Source organism: Camelus ferus, chromosome 33 (assembly GCF_009834535.1).
Source record: "Camelus ferus isolate YT-003-E chromosome 33, BCGSAC_Cfer_1.0, whole genome shotgun sequence".
In the NCBI taxonomy this organism is placed as follows: domain Eukaryota; kingdom Metazoa; phylum Chordata; class Mammalia; order Artiodactyla; family Camelidae; genus Camelus; species Camelus ferus.
Genome location: NC_045728.1, coordinates 21,302,877 through 21,312,523, shown reverse-complemented (window position 1 = coordinate 21,312,523; position 9,647 = coordinate 21,302,877).

The following is a 9,647-nucleotide window of genomic DNA, read 5'->3' as shown; positions in this document are numbered from 1 at the left end:
TAGATTAAAGTACACTTCAAAAAGAAACAAACATAAGTATAGAAAAAAATCAGATTTGTAGTTAACGGAGGCAGGGGTTAGTAAATGAGAATTAGATTAATGCACTCAAAAGGTACAAGCCTCCAGCCATAAAATAAATGTGTTCTACGGAGGCCAAATAGTAACATACAAATATAATTAGAACTGCTTTATGTTATATATGAATGTTTTTAAGGGAGTAGACCTTAAGATTTCTCATCACAACCAAAAACCATATTGTTTATCTTTAATATTGTATCTAAATGAAATAATGAATTCTCCCTAAATTTGCTATGATATTTATTGCATGATATATGTAAATCAAATCACTTTCCTGTGCACTTAAACTTACACAATGTTTTATGCCAATTAATTCTCAATAAAATTGGAAGGAAAAATGGAAAAGCAATGATCATTTATTCCATGTCATTTCTCATAATTTTTTTTTCAGCAAGTGACCTTGAGTCATGATGTATTTATCCTAGGTAAAGATACTAATAAATAAGTGATTCTAATAAATAATACATAAAGGGACTAATAAAATTAGTGTTTTCCCATGCCTTAAACTTTCTTCATGATAACAGACCACTGCTTCTGTAGGCATCAAAATTTCACTCTGTGTATTCATCTGAGAATACGGAATGGATACAAAAGTTAACCCTGGCTGCTTTTCCTATGAGTGATAAAGTTCACTATCTCTGACCGAGTGTCTCATCTCCCTGACAGCATTTACAAGAAAGGAACCTGCTCCGTTGCTAAAAATCTCAGCATGGTAAAATCTCAGAACTCCTTCATTTCTTAACAGTTTGGCAATGAGAAAGCAATACTGACAAAGACTTGATTTTGGATAACAATATTGTGTTTTGTCACGCTTGCATTAGGGGATGCGGGGATAATCCCTGAGATCCACAAGAAACATTCTTTCTCAAGTGCTGGGCAAAGAAGTGTAAAGGTTCTGCATTATTAAGACTGAGGACTGCTTTCAAAATTATGACTAGGCTGACTGTACTCCAGGTAGTCCAAGGAAAGAAAGGTTACTGCAATTTCTAGGTGAACGGGAATAAGTCAGTGGTTCAGTCTGTATAAATTACTCGAGATGTTCAAATCCAAAATAAGTTGTGTCAACAATGAGAATGAAAAGAAGAAAAAATCTTAGACATAAGGTTAATTTAAAAAGGAGGCACAGTCCTGTGCTGGGCTCTGGGGACTGGAGAATGTATATACATCAGTCCAATTCAAGTGTTCAGTGGCTTTGCCCTAGCATCAACTCGGGATCCAGTGAACAGGTAACAATTTGTATACTGGGAGAAATATAATCTACCTCTCCCTGATCTTAAGAAATTGTAGGCTCAATGAAACTCTTAATTCACAGAGATCCTCCCAGATGCAGAAGAAAAATTCACTTTGACTCAACTAAGACAAACTTAGTTATTGCTTAACAATCCATCTTCACACACACACACAGTGGTAGACAGATTTGTAGTATTTAGTGTGAAGAATTCAGTGGGCAGAGCTCAGAGAATAGGTTTCAAACCACCACCCAACTTTTCTACTTTTTCCAATAGTCTAGTTTTTCCCAGGTAGAAAACTACAGATGGACAAACAAACAATATTCTTCTTTAGGATTTCTAATTTTGAAAGTAAACTGTACATTTTGACTTATCAGTATAGAACTTTATAAAGATGATCACGGTAAGACACACTGTCTGATAAGAGAGCTGGAAACTAGCTGCTGAACCAGCCCAACTGAACCCCAGACTGCTAAAGTAAACAACAACATAGCCACCATCAGGGTTCAGCTGGCAAACTTAAAAGTTTCATGTTTCTGTTGTAGGAACAATCACTGCTGTCCAGACACATTTCTCCTGCTGCAAGTGAGCTCTTTCTTCTCTTGGTAAAGGCCACATTGGTGGGATGTGGCTAGAGCTTACCTTGGTCCATTTGCCCATTTTCCAGATAATCAAAGTCTTTCTACACTACTGGTGACACATTTTCAGGACTCAATATTGCCATTGCAGTCTTATTAGCTGACACTGGCTGTATGATTGTGAGCAGTAGCCTTAGTCTCCGTGACCATGCCTACAATTTTTCCAACATTTCAGGGCATTTTATGTTCTGAAAATGCTTCACCTTTTATTTTAAATTAATGGGAAATAGACAAAGTCTTAAATGAATATTTTATATTCCCTAATATCTGCAAAATTTGGTATTCTTGCATTTGGTCAAATTTTTAATTCTACCACCCTCAACTCCGTCTTGTTCACACATTTTAGATTGCAATTTGGTTACTGAAAATGACAACCTCAAAAAGGAGCTAAGACCTCTTAGATACATCCTGTGAGAAGGATAGAATGGGCTCAAGTTATGTGGGGTGTATAAACCTACTTAAATGTTTGTAATGGCACTCACACTTCTGGACAAAGCTCTGATTCTAACAAGAAAATTAATCAGAAGGCAATATAGTTATTGGTATGGGGATGAGAATCAGTTATATTGAGGTGGGACGGTGAGGAAGAGACAGGAAAATATCCAGCAAAAGAGAATGGAATGCTTTAGGCCTCTGGAGGCATGAATTAAGAAGAAAATAATACTTTGTCTCCTGTACCTACCTCCACTTACTGTCTTGTGTGACTAGTCCTCGGTCTATGAAAAGAGCTAGTTTGTGGTGAAGAGTAAAGACCATAACGAAATAGTTTGAAAACCATGAAATTTTGTTGTTTCAGAAAGTAGATTTTGCTTAAATCAACATGTATTTTTCATTCACTAAATACTAAAATGCATCCGGTGTCATGTGCTCTGCTTACTGTGCTGGTACCCAAGTTAGACAAGGAAAGGGGGATAGACAGAAAATATCTGGAGGAAGTGGTTTTTGTGCTGAGACTGGGAAAGTATAAGTAGGTAAAAGGAGGACATCCTAAGTCCAAAGATGAGCTGGAGAAAAAGATGTGAGTTTGGAGTTAACATGGTTGACAAGCATTTGCCTGGTTGTATCTCCAGATACAGTGAAACATAAAGATATGCTAAGGTAGTCAGATGCCAGATCTATAAAGAAATGACTAAACTATGTTGTGTTTGTGGGCTTAGATTTGGAAAGCCATTAAATGCCACCCTGAAGACGTAAGCTTATCTTTGGCTGCAACATAAAAGCAACATAAATTGTTCACAAGAAAATATAGTGTAAACTATTCAGGGGAGGAAATGAAAGCACCAATTGCAATGCTTTGAGAACAGCACAAAGATAACCATAGATAAAATTACTTCTTAAATTCTACCACATGCTGAATGTTCCATCTGAGACTACATCATGTGACGTTTATGATTCCAGGGACGTCATAAGAGAGAGAACGATCCCTGGGCCGGTTCCTGCATTTATCTCCTGTTCCAACCTACTCTAACAACATTTTAATACTTTCCAGGATGAACAAGAAGTCTCTTAGTACTTTTCCATCTCTAAATATTTTAGTCTTTTCCCAAATTCTACCATTTTCTCTTCTTCCTTACAAGAAATTATTCAAATTTACACCCATATTGTTCCATCAAATGATCATATCAACCAAATATCTCTTTTTATCTTTAAATGGTAACTTAGTCTCCCATTTTAAACTTAAATGTATTTTAAAAAAATAAGGAAAATACAGGTCATATGTAAGTTTATTTTTCAAATAGGAAAATAGCAAATATTTGTATCATGTGCCAACATCAATTATTATCTTTGTTATCCTGTATAATCTGGAAGTCCTCTGGCAGATCAGTTGTAATTAGGATGTCGATCATATCCTGCAGTTGGCTGATGAGTTGGCCGTGAAAGAGAGGTAGCTGATGTATCAGCTATCACTGGCACTAGAAACCATGGGTTGCTCTCTGCTTGAAGTTTAGAGAAAGGACCTTCATTGGCCGATATGTTGTGATATATATTTGGAAAAGTAGATTGTGCCACCATCAGTCCAATATAATTGCTCTGTTTGGGAGATAAGGTGCTGTACTGAGAATTAGAAGTTTTAGTTGTAATGAAATTCACAACACGGCCATTTTCTTCAGTGTAGCTGCTTTGTGAGTCCACGTGGAAAGTGGTCAACTGATTTAAAATAGCACGTTGATCCACTGCAATTTGTTCTGGTGATCTAACTGACATTGATGATGCAGGAGAAAAATCACCTCTCATCGGGGTACTCATATCACCAATTATGTGGCTATTAGAGGGCTTTCTTTTTAGAGGCATGTTTAAATTTTCAGAAGGTAAAAATGCACTTTCTCCTCTAGTGTCAACCACAAAACAAGAATTATGATTATCCACATTACCCCCTGCTTTATAGTGCTTTTTTTGAAATCTTGAGCCAATGAAGATACCAGGGAATCATTTTTAATCCCAACCTTTCTTTTTATTTTCACTAAAAGCTGGGGACAGCCTCATTTAAAATTTGGATTATGATAGAACTGCAGCTACAAACAAAGGGGAAAGATTTTATTATTAATTTAACCGAAATACAAGACTACAATAAGACTAATCTATAAAACCTCAGATTTCATGCTTACTATACAAAGATAATATCATCAAAATATGAACATTGCTGACTATTTTTTGAAATTCATTCTTTGGAAAATGCACATTTAAAAAGTATAGTCATCAAATTTAAAACGTTAGCATTTGCAGTAACAGTGAATGCCCCTTTTCAAAAGCAGCTTTAATACCTTTATTTAGATTTCTGATAAGATTGATAGTTGCTAGCAAAGTTTCTTATAATCTTGAATACTTAACAAACTGTCCTCATTTTTTAGAAAAAATAAATTATTTTAGCTTTAGTAGTTTTATACAATTTTCAAAATCCAGCTTTACATTTATATTATCATAGACTGATGTACAAAATAAAATTTTATATATAAAGTATGAAGTGGTGACTAAAATTTCTGAATACCTTTCTTAAAACAGAGACTCCTTATTCGTCTGACAGAAAGTCAGCTAGAGAAGCAGATCTTGGAAAATTCTGCCGCACTTTACTAAATCCGTAAAGGTTAAGCTGTCTAACTAAACTTTTCATACTTCCAGTTTCAAATATTCTGAAAGGGGCCTTTCTTTCCAAAACTTCCTTCTTAAAGACATCTTCATCGATCACTATGGAAGTTCCATTATCATCCCACCAGAAGGATTGAAATTGGTCACTCCCAACCATTTTCCAGACTTTTCTTGGAAATGTCAGAGAACAAAAATATTTATCTTCATCTGGTTCAGAGACACAATGTGTGTAACATGGTCTTTTTATCAAGAATTCTTCACACAAAGACTGAAAAGCATTTTCTTCAAAAATAGACCTCAAAACCAAGTCCCCAGAGATTGTTTGATCACACAATAGAGATCTACAGGACTTTCCTGAACCATTTGGTCCATCTTTAGGAGACACATCTTGAATTTCTGAAGAAACATGTGCCATCTCAAATAACTTTTTCTGCAGCTCCTTTTCTAATCTGCCTGATTTTGAGAACTGCAGTTTCAAATGCTGCTTTGGCAGGCCTGCACACATAAACTGCTAGGTCATCACAGAGGTTCTCAATCTGAGTAGCTGTGACATCACAAAGTGACTGGTCTCCTAGCAACCCAAGTGTAAAATTCAGCCAGTGTTTACTTCTCATTCATACAGTTAAAATGAAACCTATAGAATGTTTATTTTTACAGTGTGATCTGCAAATATTATTCCCACAAAATCTTTTTAAAAAAAATTAAATTTGGGGTCTATGAAACAAATCCAATCTCCTTCCTTTTGTACACAAATTTATACCAGATTGCTGAACAGAGCATAATAATGCGCTAAATAAATAAACTAATTTTAACGTTTTGGAATTTAAATTGAAATTTGTGTAAAAACTGTACAAAAATTTTATAACTATTTCATTATCATTTGTTATTAAAATGAAACATGGTTTGTATATGGAAGTAGATATTTATCTGTGTGCTTTACATTAAGTAGCACTATATTCAAAAAATTTGCAGAATATATATCAGTTTAGTTGGTATCTTAAAAATAAATGGTAATTATTTATGAAATAAAATTAGATTAAAATATCTATCAAATTTAAGAAATCCCAAGGGGGTGATTTTTTTAAATTGTAAACCAGCATTATAAGTAAAACAAATATAATTTAATATTCTAATTTAAAATTACAAAGGAGAAAATCTTATTGTATACTTACAAATGTTTATTTTAGCCATTCTTTCATTCAGAGGTTTTTCAGTCCCTACAAGGAATAAATTTTCTAGTCATCTTTATAATCCACACTCTTGTGGCTCCTGTTAAGTGTTCCAAAATGGTGTTGATAAATTAACTTATGCACAACATCCTGTGTTCAATAACCAGTGCCTCCTTTAAGGGGCAAAAAAACAAATAAAGAACTAAGGTTTATATATGGTTTGGTGTGGAAAAGACCAGCTAAATACATTTTTGAGAGCAATTTGTTTCTCAGTCCTGAAACAGTTGGCATTTTTAGTATAATATGGCATTTTAAGGCAAGTATTTTGTGCTCTAATTGTAAATAATTGCTATGTTTACTATCAGTATACTGTAGTAAATCCAGTTCTACCATAAGTTATATCCTTTATTTAGAAATAAATTCCATTAAACATAAGCCAAGTTCAAAATGAGACATAAAATTTTTAAATAATTAAATGTACAACCAAGCTACAATGTAAATTTTCCTTCAGTATATGTATATTCCATTCTAAATAAATATTAGCAACCTGAATTCATGGCATATTAAAATAATTATAAACTATAGTTAAGTGGGATTTAGTCCTCATTCATTAATTTTTTTAACATATGCAACTCAACAAATGTGATACCATCCCTTAAAAAACAATGAATACAAAAATAATAATCTCAGTATATGTAGGAAATTTATTGACAGAACTTAACATTTTTATGAAAAAATGCTTAACAACTTCGTTCTAGGTAGAATGAAACTAAACATAATAAAAACCATATAAGAAAAAAACCATGACTAACATCAAGCTCAATGTTAACATACAGGAAAGTTTTCCTCTGGACCAGTAATAAGAAAAAGTATTTCATTCTCTCAAGTCCTAAATTACACTACTAGAAGTCCTATACAGAAGTAGTCAAGAAAATCACATAAAAAGCATCCAACTTGTAAAAAGGCAGTAAAACTTTTACAGATGACATAATTTCACATAGGTATAAACCTCCGTAGACTTCTCAAGTGACTGTTAGAAATAATGAACAAACGTATTAAACTTGCTGAAATAGAATCAATATACATAATCAGTTGCACTTTTATATACTAACAACACATTATCAGAAAGAGAAATTAGGAAACAATTGTGTGTACAATTATATCAAAAAGAATAAATAGGAATAATTTAATAGTGAAATAAAAGAGCTAAACATAAATCTATTAGTAACAGGTGCAAGAAATATAAGGAAACAAAATAAATAGAAAGATATTGTGCTCATGGATTGTATGCAATATGAGGAAATATCCTCCTCTATCTTTTACATTATCAATCTTCCCAGCACTGCTTATTGAGGAGAATGCCTTTTCATCATTTTATACTCTTGCTTCCTTTTCCATGGGTTAATTGATCATAGTTGTTAGGGATTATATCTGCTTACTCTTTTTTCTTCTATTCATTGGCGTCTGTTTTTGAATCAGTATCATGTTGTTTTAATTACTAAAGCATTGTAGTACTGTTTAAGATCAGAGAACCTTACACTATTAGACTTAATAATTTTTTCAACATTATATTGGAAACATGATCTTTGTGGTTACATATAAATTTTGAAATTATTTGTCCTATTTAAATGAAAATTCTCATGGGTATTTTGATATGAATCACACTAAATTTAGATTGCTTTGTGTAGTATGGTTGTTTTAAACTTATTGTTTCACATCATTAACATAAGAGATCTTTTCACTTCTTTGGATCAGTTTTAATTTCATTCATCACAGTTTTCTTTTTTTTTATGAATAAGTTTTCACCTTATTTGTTAACTTCATTTCTAGGTATTCTTTACATATATACATAATTATATACATAAAATATTAACATGTTTCCAACACAAATACAGCAGTCAGAAGTCAGTGGCAAGACATATTCAAGTACTGAATGAAAGGAAGCTGTAATTTAAGATAGTTTATCAAGCAAGGCTATCCCTTGGAATAGAAGGAGAGATAAATAACTTCCACACAAGCAAATACTAAAGAAAATAGCAAAGAAAGAAAAATGAAAGATTACCTAAATACAAAGGAAGCAGGATGCTATATAAAGGAAAGGCATAATTGAAAGGCAATACCAACAATGACTTACAACAGATAAAGATGACGTTGTAAAACAGGACATCAAAATTTTTCGGGTCAGAGAGGAAAACGGACAATACAGAGTATTTTCTTCTTGTTTCTGTTCTCTGCAAAATGGGTTAGAGATTCTACTACTATTGTTAAAATAAACAGATATAGTAATGGACCATATACATACAAAAACGGTAAACATAAGTCAAAAAGTTACAATGAACACACAAAACCAAAAAGAAACCAAGATAATAAAAGAAAATTATCAAGCCACAAAAAGAAAAGAAATGAACAAAAAGGAAATGCCAAATCAACTGGAAAATGAAGTTCAAAACGGAAATAAACAACAGTATATCAATAATTATCACAAATGTTAATAGAATAAGTGCTTCAATGAAAATATTTATATTGTTAGAAGGGATAATATAACAAGACCCTACATTATGAAGCATAAAATAGACCCACCTTAGGGAGAGGGACATACATGAATTGAAAGTAAGAGGATGGAAAAATATATTCCATGCAAATGGACATGACAAGGAAGCAGGACTACCAGTACTGATTTCACACAAAATAGACTTTAAAACAAAGGCCGTAGAGAAGAAACAAGGACATGCTATAATGATTAAGTGATCAATACAAAATTATTGTATTAGTAATACACTTTAAGATATATGCACTCAGTATTGGAGCATCTAAATACATAAAGCAAATATTAATAGATAAACAGGGAGAAACTGATGGGAAAACAATCATAGAAGGAGACTATAACACCCTATTAACATCACTGGAGTTGTCTTTCAGACAGAAAATTAACAACGGAACAAAGACACTAAAAGACAAAATAAAATATTAGGACTTGGTTGATATTTTCAAAATGCTACATCTCCCCAAAACAGAATATTAATTCTTTTCCAGTGCACATGGAACATTTTCTAGGAAAGACAATGTACTCAGGCACAGAAGAAGCCTCAACAAATTTAAGAAGGTAAAATTATTTGAAGCATCATTTCTGAATATACCATGAAACTAGAAATCAATCACAGAAAAACCAGGGAGAAAAAATGACACCATGTAGATTAAACAACATGATACTAAAACAAGTAGGGGGTGATGAAGTTAAAGAAGAAATTAAAAAGTATCTTGAGAAACATGACAAAAACACTACACAAAGTCTATGGAATACAATAAAGCAGGCTTAAGAGGGAAGATCATAGTGCCAAGGCACTCCTCAAAGTAGAAGAGCAATTTCAAATAAATAATCTAACATTGTATGTAAAATAATCATGAAAAGAAGAGCAAACAAAACCAAAAGTCAGCAAAGAGAGGGAAAT